This window comes from Bactrocera tryoni, unplaced genomic scaffold (assembly GCF_016617805.1).
Source record: "Bactrocera tryoni isolate S06 unplaced genomic scaffold, CSIRO_BtryS06_freeze2 scaffold_25, whole genome shotgun sequence".
Taxonomy (NCBI): domain Eukaryota; kingdom Metazoa; phylum Arthropoda; class Insecta; order Diptera; family Tephritidae; genus Bactrocera; species Bactrocera tryoni.
The window spans coordinates 9,273,790-9,288,140 of NW_024395977.1; the positions used below are offsets into that span (position 1 = coordinate 9,273,790).

Below are 14,351 nucleotides of genomic sequence, written 5' to 3' on the forward strand. Positions count from 1 at the left end.
AAGCTGCGTCAGGAGATTCCCTGTCGTGATCTTCAATCTGTAGTTGGAGAAAATAATACGAGCTGCAGAGCTAATTAAAAAAGGTACAATCTCCTATAAAGGTGTGTAACTGCTGGCGTACGCTGTTCGTACTATTGGCCTCAAAAACCGCGCGGTTAGTTCTGTTTTCTACAGACTGGATAAAGAAGAGAAACGTATGGGTCTGGATGTGAACGAGGGCAAGACTTTCGTCTTGGCGTCTCTTTTCGTGTATGAGTTATATATAGTATATGTGTACATAAAATTGGTTAGATTCCGATCCTCTGGTTGACATCTTAAGATGTAGGTGTTTCTCTGGTTTTGATTCTTGCAAGTTGCAAGAGTATAAAATGTTCGGTTGCAAATTTATCCACTCCTAACTTGTTTTGATTTATACTGAATTTTACACATATATTTTTAACTTTTATATTCATTAACACTTCATTAATTCGGTTTTACACATTTCTTTTGTATTAAATAGTGCAAAACTTATTTTAATTCACTATTTAACTAAAACTTAACTTAACTTTTCAGAACTCCCTTCTCTTGATAAATCCCGGTGTTGGATCGACAAGGGCTGCAGAAGTCTGCCAATGCTAAAAGAAGTTCTACGCAAAAGAACTGAAGATGCCTCGGTGGTGGTATGGCCTGGGTTATTTTTTTTAACGCTGGCGAAGGTCGCCAACCCAAAAAAGAATTTTACGCAAAAGACTGATATTTGTGTTATTTATTTCTAGACTTTGGGGTATTATTTATTATTGCGTGGACAAATAGAATTGAACAAAAGTTCCATATTGAAATAAAAATTCTCAAGCGTTTTTTAGATTTAAAATTATTAGTCGGGATGCGAGATTTCACAAATTCACTAGTGGACCAATTACGTGTACGGAATTACTTAAAATTTCCCATAATTACGCGAAAAAAAACGCGTGCGATTTCGATTGTAGTCTAAATACAATTGAATTCTTTATTACATTTCGTTTTCCACCTATCCTTAAGCTAACAACATAAAATAGTCGTAATTAAAGTAACTTACAAAAAAGAGGTACGTATAATTCATTTTGTTAACTTAAAGTAATAGTTTAAGGTGAGTGTAAAGGTGTTAAATATTATTAGGGTAAGTATTTTTACATTATAAAAAAAACTTTATAATTTAAATATAATATTTTAATAATTTATTTTATTTAACTCAATGTTTTTTAGTTTTAGCTTTAGACATAAGTCGCTTGACGCAACACCGGCCATCTTGACGGCATCATGATCCTTTAACATCAGTGATGCGAGCTTATCAATGGGGCGCTTAATTGTGCCCGCCTCTTTCTCTCCTCTTTCGAAACCAATGGATTTTAGTTGAATTTTTGTCATTGAAGCTGAATGGCTTTTCAGTGCAATCACTGTCGAAAAATTTAGGGTGGTTCGAAAACCACTTCGTTAAAGTGAATCCGGCCGAGTTCAATATTTTAATTATTTCACTTCTAATAAGATCTAGAGACTCAAAATTTTCGAATCCTGTCAATATGCCATCGATATAAAAGTCTCTTTTAATGGCCAATGAGCCGAGTGGATACTTAGTTGTATTAGCATCGCTGAGCATTTGTTAACACCGTGTGCTGTAAGTGACTGTATGCTCTCAGAGATGCTCTCTCCACACAATAAGCTGAATATTTCCGTCTTCTTCATGCACCATTATTTAGCGGTACATTTTAGTAATGTCTGTCGTTAAAGCGTACCTGTGTAAACAAGAACGAAGAAGAGTTGAGTACAATTCTTCTTGGATGGTTGGGCCTATCATCAAAAGTTTATTTAATGAATTTTGAGATGAAGTATGACTCGAAGCGTCAAAAACAACACGTCATGTGGTTGTGGTGGTCCCGTGTCTCAAAACGCATTGATGCGGAATGAAATAGTGTAGCTCACTCGGGGTCTAATTGTTCGTTGGGCTCTGCATTCATTCATAAAGTCCAAATACATTTTACGAAGTTCAGGATTTTTCAACGTTCTTTTCTCTGGCCTGAAGAACAACAAAGCGGCGGGGACCGATGGATTGCCGACCGAGCTATTCAAACACGGCGGCGAAGAACTGATAAGGAGCATGCATCAGCTTCTTTGTAAAATATGGTCGGAAGAAAGCATGCCCAACGATTGGAGTTTAAGTATGCTATGCCCAATCCACAAAAAGGGAGACCCCACAATCTGCGCTAACTACCGTGGGATAAACCTCCTCAACATCGCGTATAACGTCATATCAAGCGTATTGTGTGAAAGATTAAAGCCCACCGTCAACAAACTGATTGGACCTTATCAGTGTGGCTTTAGACCTGGCAAATCAACAACCGACCAGATATTCACCATGCGCTAAATCTTGGAAAAGACCCGTGAAGGGAGAATCGACACACTCCACCTCTTCGTCGATTTCCAAGCTGCTTTCGGCAGCACGAAAAGGAGCTGCCTTTATACCGCGATGTCTGAATTTGGTATCCCCGCAAAACTAATACGGCCGTGTAAACTGACGTTGAGCAACACGAAAAGCTCCGTCAGGATCGGGAAGGACCTCTCCGAGGCGTTCGATACCAAACGAGGTTGCAGATGAGGCGACTCCCTATCGTGCGACTTCTTCAATCTGCTACTGGAGAAAATAATTCGAGCTGCAGAACTTAATCGAGCAGGTACAATCTTTTATAAAAGTGTACAGCCGCTGGCGTATGGCGATGACATTGTTAGTTCTGCTTTTTCCAGACTGGACAATGAAGCAAAGCAAATGGGTCTGGTAGTGAACGAGGGCAAGACGAAATATCTCCTGTCATCAAACAAACAGTCGTCGCACTCGTGACTTGGCTCTCATGTCACTGTTGACAGTCATAACTTTGAAGTTGTAGATAGTTTCGTATATTTGGGAACCAGCATAAAAACCACCAACAATGTCAGCCTGGAAATCCAACGCAGGATAACTCTTGCCAACAGGTGCTACTTCGGACTGAGTTGGCAATTGAAAAGTAAAGTCCTCTTTCGACGAACAAAAACCAATCTCTACAAGTCGCTCATAATTCCCGTCCTGCTATATGGTGCAGAGGCTTGGACGATGACATCAACTGATGAGTCGACGTTGAGAGTTTTGGAGAGAAAAATTCTGCGAAAGATTTATGGTCCTTTGCGCATTGGCCACGGCGAATATCGCATTCGATGGAACGATGAGCTGTACGAGATATACGACGACATTGACATAGTTCAGCGAATTAAAAGACAGCGGCTACGCTGGCTAAGTCATGTTGTCCGGATGGATAAAAACACTCCAGCTCTGAAAGTATTCGACGCAATACCCGCCGGGGGAAGCAGAGGAAGAAGAAGACATCCACTCCGTTGGAAGGACGCGCTGTTGTTAACTCGGCTATAATCGCGTAAGCGGTGTCTACGCCAATTAAGAAGTAGAAGAACTCCACAAGCGCTTTTTCTTCTGTCGCATTCCACTTATGTACCGGATTGAAACGGCGACCTTTTTTGTTTACACTGCAATAAGATCATTTGCAACCACATAAACATCAAAATATTTTCATATTTCACTTATATTCAACTTAATTTACCTGAATATCGTGGTTTCCTTCCATATTAATACCGAAATTTATTAAATTTATTAATTTTAAACACTTAAACGCCAATAATAAGAAAGTAAACAAATACATAGCACGCAGTGTTGTATCAGTCATATTTTAATTTTGCATGTGAAACAACAACAGTGTTGGTATGACAGTCATAAAAAATATGACAACATGACGATATGACACACTATGACACCTTGTGAATACCCTATATGTCATTTTATAGTAATATTCGGGTTATATTTGAACGTTTAGCTAGTTCCTGATAAAAAAAGTGGCAGAGTATTATTCAAATATCATTGAACATATGTATGTATATGCATCCATATGTTCATAAAGAGGCATTTGCATTTATATGCAATGTGCACACAATAATAATAAAATTGCGTATAGGAATTGTAAACTAAGTGGGTAAACACAAGTCATAAATTTATACTTTAAAAACACAGATCAAGCGCTGAACACATAGAGAGCGACAGACTGCAAACTACATCTGTCAAATAATAAAATACACACGTTCTTAAGGGCAGTGTTATTTTGACAGCTGCACGACTACACGACTGCACGCCGACAGTTGTCGTTCTCGCTAACTTCAATATCGCCCTATTTTTGCCAACGACAGTAGGACGACAGTAGAGTTGACAGTAGAATGGAAGATAGAAAGAGGAGGTAGAGTGGTGATGCCACTAATATGTAAAATGTAAAATTATTCACAGCTCTAACAAACTTGACGTTATTTTACAAATAAAAGCATAAAATAGCTATATTATGGCTCTATTATACCATTTGTAATAACAATTGATAATTTAAAGCAAAAATATTTACCTATTTACTTATTTTTTGCACAAAAAATTTAATTTTGAACAAAATATTAAAATTTCATTGAAGTGAAAGGAATTAGTATGGCCACAACGAAATTGTGTACATACAAAATGGACAACTGCGTTGTTTTGTGTACATGCCGGCCATTGTGTTGTTGGTGCTTCTCAAAATGTACGTGTAGTAAGATGAACAACGACGTTTTCAGTTCACTGTCGTGCTGCTGCAGTCTGTCGCGCTCTATGTGTTCACCACTTCAGATAACATTAAACTCACACACATATATTGAATTGTACACTTAAAAACAACCCCATCCCTGCCAGCCAGTCCAGCCCTAACCACGTTTTGAATACGTTTGAAGACAATTACACATATTTTCTTAAATTACTAACACCGACGCACACGTGTGGGTTCTTTTGTTTTTTAACCTTTACGCGATCGGAATAAAGTCGTCTAAAATCCTTAGAAACATGCTAAGCCATGGTCGAAATAACCATGTTAGGGTTAATGCATTTCGAATTTCACAAGTAGAATGTAAAGTGTAGATAATGTGGTTATCTCATTTCTTGTTCTTATTGAATGAGTGCGAAAGAGAAAACATAAGTGTCAATAGGGCTAATGATTGGGATATTCAAAGGGAAATAAAAAACGAGGGAAAATTGCGAGCCATTTGCAATTCTAGCGTGAAGAAAGGTAAGTGCAGGAATTTGCATATTCTAAATATATTTCAAATTAATAATTTTATTCCATTGTAGCTTTGAATATCAATATCTAAAGCGAAAAAAGATAAGGAACACTTTGAAACTATTTGTAAATTCATTTAATTAATTCCTATATCCCTCTTTAAAAATTCTCAATTCATCTACAGCAGAAGATCAATTTTGTTTGATGAGTTTTATGAAATTATGTATAATTGTCCTTCAAGACAGAGTCAGATGACCGTTCTTTATTGAATTCAAAATGCGACTGCCCGCTTACATTTTAAAATGAACTTATTCAACAAACTAATCGTGACAAATATGGTGGTGACAGCTCGGCCTCTCCTGACAGTAACTCGTCCCGAGTTATTCGTCATTATGAGCATCTTCAGGATCACCATCATCGTCTATTTCGGTTTCATCTTGTCGGATGTTGCAATTTGACTGTAGTGACGTTGCGTTCGCAGCATGGCTTTCCACTTGACTCGTGCCAATTTGATGTTTTGTATAGCTTCACTTCGTCGACCATTCATTTGCAGATGTTCCTCTTCGTTTTGGATCTTTGCTAGTACCACTTAAATCGCGTAAGGGAAAGTCGTATACCAAATTAATCGGCGCAAATTTCGTTGCCGCGTTTACCTTAGTATTTAAGGACCATTGCAGCATACGAACATGTGTATCCCAATATTTCGCCTCACTGGTCGATGCTCTCAAAAACGCCAATACTGCTTGATTAACCCGTTCTGCCAAACCATTCGAACGTGGTGTACGCACAGCTTCCTTAATATGTTGTATCTTGTTTTTGCCTCGCAATAGTTACTAAATGCTGTGGACGTAAATGCGGTACCTCTATCTGTTACAATTCGTTGCGTTAAGCTGAAGAAAATAGTGAAATCATTCAATGCATCTACGACCGGTTTGGTTTTCGTAGATCTAGTTGGGACAATTACCGAATACCTGGTGAGTGCGTCCACGATGACCAGAACGTACTCATGACCACGTCGAATTTTCACAAAAGGCCCAACATGATCCAAGTGTAAAGTGTGAATCGGTAAATTTGGAACCTCCATGCCATAGAGCTCGCATTCCTTGCGAATCGTTTCGCGACTGTAACAACACCCAATACACGACTTGAAAAAGCCCTTTGTAAAGTTCCTCATGCGCGGAAACCAAAAATATTGCATGATATTTTTTAAAGTAGTGTTGACACCGGAATGACCCACGTCGTCATGGCAGAGTTTAAGTATCCGCTATCGCATGCCTTTTGGAACAACTAACAAATTACTCCCATTCTTAATTAAGCGGAACAATCGGCGATTCTTCAAACAGAAACGTTTCCTTATGTCACTGCGTTGATTGCCAGTGTCTTTACCCTCGATTACGCGTATAATTTCATTCAGCTTGCTATCTTTCCTCTGCATGATGCAAACCCAATCGTCAACTGTCAGGCTCAAAATCTTACTAGATACGTCTTCTATCTGTTCGTCCTCTCTTATTGGTGCACGACTGAGCTGACTCGGCTCGATGTATTATGTCATAGTCGTATTCCAACAGCCGTAGTAGCCAACGCGCCACTTTCGGAATCATAGGTTTTGACATCTTTGCTGTCGTCATCGATGGTAAAACGTTTACCAAGCAAGAATATTCTGAAGCGTTCACATGTCTCAACCACAACGAGCACTTCCGGCTCGTATGCATGCCATTCTTTTCCTATTGCGTACATGCCCTCCACACTCATATCGTTGCATAAAAATATCGTCTACACCCATACTTGATGCGTCTGTATGGAGATCATGGTCCTTCGTGACGTCATAGATTGTCAAAATTGGGGCTTTACTTATCAACTCGATTGAACGCTGGAATGACTCTTCACATGTCGAGTCCCAAACGAAACCTACGTCCTTCTTCGTAAGCAGGGTGAGAGGCTTAGCAAACAATGCATATTCAACAATTTTTAAAAACTCCTCTAAGTAAAATAAGTTTTCTTCCTCCGTATCAGTAGCTATAATCACCTCATCCACATAGCTTACAACTGCTTTATTCAACGGTGCAACCAGCTGAGTCATCATTTTTTGGATTGTACACGGACCATTCCGCAAACCAAATGGCATTCTATTAAACTCATAATGGCCATTGTGCGTTACAAATGCGGTAAAAGGTTTCAACGTGGTGAAAAACTTTTTACCAAACAGTGTCGCCAAAACGCCATCAACTGTCGGCATCAACCACGGTTGTTTTTCAGTTACAGCATTTAACTCATGGAAATCGACGCACAACCTTTCCTCCCATTTTTCTTACGCACCATAGCTACTGGTGAAGCATACCTATGTGGATTCAGATCTACACACAATACTCAACTGCATTAACTCATCTACGATTTCCTCAACAACACGCTGTTTAGGAATTGGAATATTTTATGGTTTCTTATATATTGCTTTCGATGACGTTAATTTGATATTCATTCTGAACCGCCTTGATATACCCAGTTCAGGTAACTTTTCATCGAAACAATTCGCGTATATATTCACCATTTCAACTAACTTTTGCTCCATACCTACCCTTAACTCAGCACCTACTAAGATATATATCTATATATATATATCTAAGACTTCCCTTTTAATTTGATGATTGTGCACATGCCTTCTTCAATGACTACAGTGCCTTTGGATACTCTACTTGCCACTTCTGGCGTTTGCTGTTGTTTGTATTGAAATTCATGTGGCTTAAATTTATTCTTCCCGCTCGGTGGTATATTCAACAGCGGTTGTAATAAATCAGAACACTTAGTAAACTTCATTGCACTTAACTCAAATTATCGTTCATTAACCCATTAAAAATATATGTATCGTTTTATTGACATATCGTCAATATTACCTCGTCGGTTATTGCTAGCATTTTATAATAAAATTCATCAATTTTCTCACCCTTACCCCTTTTTGTATTCATCATTCTTATATGTGTGTCTGCAGAATTTCTAACTCACGGAAAATCTGCCAAAAAAGAAACTACAAAATCACTCCACTCACGATATACTGGCTGTGCATCAGCCCATCGCTTAGCCACTCTCCGCAGTCTACTGAGAACAGCGTGTACGTGTTATCAATGGGGTTCAACTCAGGCAGAATCGCTGCTATTTCACTTGGTGTATAACCTCTGCCTCTTGTTTGTTGAAACAAGGCATTGATCGTTCTCTATGTTCTTCATGCATTTCTGTTTGTGGCGTTGTTAGCAAGTGCGCATTTGACGCATTAATTTCTTGTGCCGCAATTACTGGTAACGGTTGTTGCATGATGAACGGTTGATTCGGATGGCACGACGTAGGTGGTTGCTGCATACATATGCAGATATGATGACGGTTGCATATATGCATACGACTGTGCATATACATACGGCTCTGAAGATAAATTGCGTTCTACTTGCGACGCAAATGATGCTAACGACGTTGGTATCTGCGCTTGCGTAACTGGGTGCACTGTTGCCCGAATGTCCGGAACTGTTGAACGAAGAGTATGCAGTTGTGAGGTTTGCATTTCCACTGCGCCACATAACGCACTAACCTGCACCTCCAACTGCGTCCTTACTCGATCGTTGTTCAACTATGGCTCATCATTCTCATGCTGATCTTCACCACTTCCCTACGCTAACTCTGCGCCACATGCTTCACTTGACTCCATAACCTGCTTTACCAAATCCGAATTTACATCTTGGAGTCGGCTTATTAGCTCGGCTTTTGCGCCGCTAGTCTTTAAATTCAACTTTTTCAACGATTCTTTCAGTTGCACTACTGTGGAATTATTTAGATCTATCCCACTTCTGAAGTCTGTCTTTCAAGACAGAGTCAGATGACCGTTCTTTATTGAATTCAAAATGCGACTGCCCGTTTACATTTTAAAATGAAGTTATTCAACGTAAAAATGAATGAATGAATATGTAAAGTAAAACAAATAAAAATGAATGTGTATTGTAATAAATTGTAGAGATGCCAATCGTGACAAATATGGTGATGACATAAAATTTGTTTATATATACATATAGTATTTAATAAATAAAATGACCAGTGCGGTTGGTTGACAAATATTTGTGTTACGTGCTTTAGGTCTGCGCAGTGCTAAAATTATGTGAAAACAAATAAATAATACTGGTTAATTGTAGTGTTAGTGAAACTATAAGTATATTTTGCTGCGTGTGAATTTTTTTGGTTCATTAATTTAATTTTTATTTTTTTAGATTTTGTGTTTACAATTCTCACCGAAGAGAGTTTTATATATTCATATTTCATTAATATTTTATTATATTATATTACATTATTAACATTATTGGGTTACTTGCAACGTGTTATAAAGCTTTGTAAAATCATAAATTTTTATACTAGTTTAAAAACTTTGTTGTTGGATTGCATACTAAAATAAGTTTACGCAAATGCAACTTTGACGGTTATGTTTTCTGATCGTTATAACTTGTAAGTTTATGAGACTATGTGAAATCCCTAAATACATATATCATATTACATTATTAATATATTATATTATAGACATGTTATTTTTACATCTTAAAATGAACAAAAGGTCATTTTCTAAACTTTTTTGTAAGAAAAATTAAAATTTTAGGGCTACAGTTGCGAAGTTTGGCAAATTAAATGAAGATAGTAGTATATTAGAAAGCGATGATATAAAATCCACAAGCAGGGCAGCAGTTTCTGACAGATTCTGTGAAGTAACAGATAGTTGTAGGGAAAGAATAGGTGGTTTAGCTATTGATGAGTAACTGGAGTATAGTAGTGATAGAGAAAATGACAGATTTTTGTTCGATGATGACGATGTTGACGTTTGTGTAGAAAGAAAGAACAAAGATGTTAGTGAAGAGCTTTGAAAGGAATTGAAGACATGGGCTGTTAAAAATAACATATCCCAATATAGTTTAACGGACCTTTTACAAACCTTAGATAGTCCAGGTATTAAAGTACTGCCGTTAAGTGCAGGGACTCTTTTAGGTACAAGTCAGCAGGTAGGAGAATAAATCTGTAGCTGAGGGTGAGTTATTGTATTTTGGTATACAATATATTTTTAGTTTTCCAGATTTTGATCTTCTCGAAAGAGTTTCTATAGATGTAGGAATAGATGGACTTAAATTGTAAATTGTTCCAATAGGACATTATGACCAATTTTAGGTCATGCAATAGGCTTCCCTAACACAAGACCTTTTACAATCGGGAATTTTGTGAAGAAATAAAGTTCTTGCAAGAAAACGGAGCTAAAGTAGGATAGAGCCAGAATTTGAAAGAGTTTAGTGCTAGGCTTATTGCTTGTGACGCACCAGCTCGCGCATTTGGTACTGGTGTAAAGTCACACGCTCGGAAGAATTTGTTTTTTTTTTGCAATATCTATTTTATTTATTGAATCTGTTTTTTGGCTTAAAAGCCTAGCAATAAGTTATAAAATCTTAAATATTTTTAAAAACTAGACAATCTCAAGCAAGTGATTGAACGGTTTTGATTATACGTTACTCCCTAGTACGCGGGCATATCTCTTCTTTTAAGACGTGTTTGATCGCAGGAATGTACCAAAGCATTAGCCAAAGGGTTTTGGTGATCTCGGAGTTGAGATAAATATTTAATTCAGCTATCTTCTACTTCTTTCCTTACCATAGGAATATCAAAGTCTTTATGGATATTTCATTGCGCATGTACCATGGTAAACACGCGATTGATCTTAGCATTTTTGATTGAAACCTTTGTATTATATCAATATTAGTTGCGCAGGTCGTACCCCACAGTTGAATGCCATACATCCAAATCGGCTTTATCACCGCCTTATATAAAGAACTTTGTTGTTTAGGCTAAGTTTGGAGTTTTTATTTAATAGCCAATTTAAATTTGCAGCTCTTATCTTCATGCAAGTTATTTTACTAGATATATGTTTTCTCCACGTAAGTCTTCTTTCTAGGTGAATACCAAGATAAGTTGCTTCATTCACTTGGGGTACTAAAATGTTGTTAATTTTTACTGCCGGACACATTTCCGGTCTTAGCGAAATCGTAACATGCCTACACTTTTGTTCATTTACATTTATACGCCAGTTGGCTAGTCAAGTCATTCTTCGATAGACCTTAAGTGCTCGGGTAATATTCTTTATGCTATTATGTGGCATTTGTTACGGATCACTAAAGCTGTGTCATCCACAAAAGTTGAAGTTAATATATTATTAACTGTTGGAAGATCTGCTGTATATATGATGTATAGAGTTGGGCCTAAAACACTCCCCTGTGGTACACCAGCCCTTTTTTGTCATTCATCAGATATGAAATCTTCCACTTTTACCATAAATTGTCTATTTTTCAAGTTATACTTCTTATACGAGTTCGGAAAAGGTTGCGACAGATTCAGGTTGCACAACCATGCTCAATATGAATCTACGCAACCTTGTCTGCGAAGATGTTCGAGCAGCAAGCGAAGCGGTGACAATCGGCGATCGCTTGTTCGTTTCTTTCGGCACAGCTCGGCTTTTCTACCAACAACACAATGTTGCCATGCTTATGCTGTTGTTGTTTTTGTAGAACAATGTTTCAATTTTATGTTGGTGACATATTCAATTTAAAATAAATTCTGTTGGGATTCGAACCTACGTGCTCGTCGTCACTTTTGAAGCGCTTACCACCAACACCACCATTGACACTTGAATTGCGTTGTCCTAATTATGGTTTGGTTATGCATGAAAGAAATATACATTGGATCGCCGATTGTTACCTCTTTCCTTGCTGCTGCTGCGCATATGTATGTTTGTATGCTTGTTCATTATTGAAGTTATACTCCTTTTTCTTTCCTTTGTCTTTCATTTCTGCGAATTCTCAACTATTTTATGTGCCCTTTTATTGAAATACCCTGCGTTGGCCGTTGAAAAATTAAGGCTATACTTTGCAGGATTATTTCTGTAGTTAGTCTTCATTTACATTTTTTGGAAATCGACCCGCATGACGAGGTATATCGTTTTATCTGACAGCGTGAAGTTTAAGAAGTTCATTTCTAATTTTGTCTCGTGTGGATATTAGAAATGATGTTTCTTCGAAAATCATTCGCTTACAACGGATAAAACGACTTCTGAGTGGTGATTCTAATGAATGAATTCCTTTTGGTTGAAACGCTCTGCGTTGGCCGTTGAAAAGTTAAGACTATACTTCTCAGGATCATTCATTTCTTCAAAGAAATTAATGACCTTTAGAAATAAGCATATTTGCATTATTTCGTTGTCATTTCCATATTCGTAGCAATAGAATTTCTATGGCATAAGTAAAGTAAATACGTATGATCGTGAATACATATCGACGCAGATTTTTGCGAGAAGCACCAGAAAATGGTGCAATTTATGATTTTTAGCTTTTGCCATTGTCGCGAAAAGACGACTTGTTGGCAAATGCATGCTCGGGGAGATAATAAATTTATAAAATGTGAATTTAAGTTTTCTAGTTTTCTTTCATACAAAATGATATGCATTTCTTGGAATATCACTAAGAAGTATAACTTCATCCGCGCGTAGGGACTCCACGCACCTTTTTTAAATAAGACTCCAATGTTTTATACAATTTTTAAGGTAGAATGTTTTTAATCTTATATAAAAGGTCTTTATGCCACACCTTATCAAACGCCTGAGCCACATCTAGAAATATAGCTGAACAGTACTCTCTGTACTCAAATGCTTTTCCTATTTCGTTAGCAATTTACTTACTCTATCGTGCTACTTATATTTTTCACGAAACCCGATTAGTGCGTTGGTATTATATTATTTTCGTGAAGTAAAGGAGTCATATTTGATAGTAACACTTTTTTAAATATTTTAGAAAGACAGGGTAGAAGACTGATTGGTCTGTATGAAGACAGCTGTGTTAAGTCTTTCCCAATTTTATGTACATATCAAGATATACTACGACTTTTTCCATGATAGGATAGTATTCGAGATTAAGAATTGCTTTGAAGGGCAAAGAGAGCACTTCTATAATATCTATATATTATCATGTCCTGGTGACTTTTTTTGGGTTAAGTTACTTTATTATTCTAATAATTTCAGAAGGTGAGGTCTTAAAAGACTCGAGTGACTCGTTAACTGTGTTGGGTAAGCTGGAACACTCAAACTTGTTCTTTGGGCAATTAGGTTGAAATACCTTTTCTAGGTGATTTACAAAACAATTAACATTTTCTTCGTCACTTCGAGTCCAATTTCCATTCATGTCTCGTATAGGTATGTTGGAGTCAGTTGGTGGCTGCATGGACTTTTGTGCGTTCTAAAGGGAGTTTTGCTTGCTTGAATTTGGATACAGCTTCTTTATATACATTTCAGTGTTGAATTCTTCCTTCCGTTTAAGCGCTTTTTTTAATTTACGTATATACGATTTTTTATAGTTATTGTTGTAGCTTGTAATTGCGCTGTGGCATAAGATTCTAATGCGTGGTGACTTAACCGTTTTCTAACCAACACTGCTGTTCCTCCATGTGCCTTTCCATCTGGGTGGTTTGTAACATAGAGTCTAAATCCCGGCATAAAGAAATTGTTTTTGTTCGTAAGATGAGTTTCTGACAATAGCATTACATCAAAATTATTTTCATCCTGAAATCTAATAAGTTCTAGTTTATGTTGGTTAACACCGTTAGCATTCCATAAACAAACGTTCAATACACTCATTTTTTACTTAAAAAAGTTTGCAACATTTGGTTTTGTGATGTGATTATTTCTTGAATCATATTTTGCATTGAAGCCATAAAATGAGTAAAATTGAAAATCATAGTTTCAACGATTCCATTTGGTTGGTTTTGGGGCAATTGCATTTGTACAGTATTGCCTTTCACCAAGTTTGCATAGCTCCCTTGTGTAGCATTGTCTTTAGGATTTACTGGTTTTGAAATATGGACGAGGATTTCAATATTTTCATTAGGAGGAATACTCAACATTTGGTTACGACGTGCTTGAATGTCCTGTGACAACTTCGATTTCAAATCTTTATATACAGGACAACCCCTGTAGTTAGCAGTGTGATTTCCTCCACATTTGCTGCATTTTTAATTTAAATCCTCTTTTTTAAGTCTACATTTTGAAGTAGGATGCAGATCACCATACATCACACAGAGACTGCGTAGAGTGCAATATGCTTTCGTGTGTCCATACTCTTGTCAGTTTGTACATTGTACTGGACCATTTCTCTTATGTGGTTCCTCAACGGTGATTCTGCGATGGAGTAG

General features: G+C 37.2%; 1 pseudogene; it reads left to right on the forward strand.

The window, feature by feature from the left end:
* The first annotated feature begins 12,027 nt into the window (after positions 1-12,027).
* LOC120781058 lies at positions 12,028-12,230 on the forward strand (annotated as a pseudogene).
* The last annotated feature ends 2,121 nt before the right edge of the window (positions 12,231-14,351 follow it).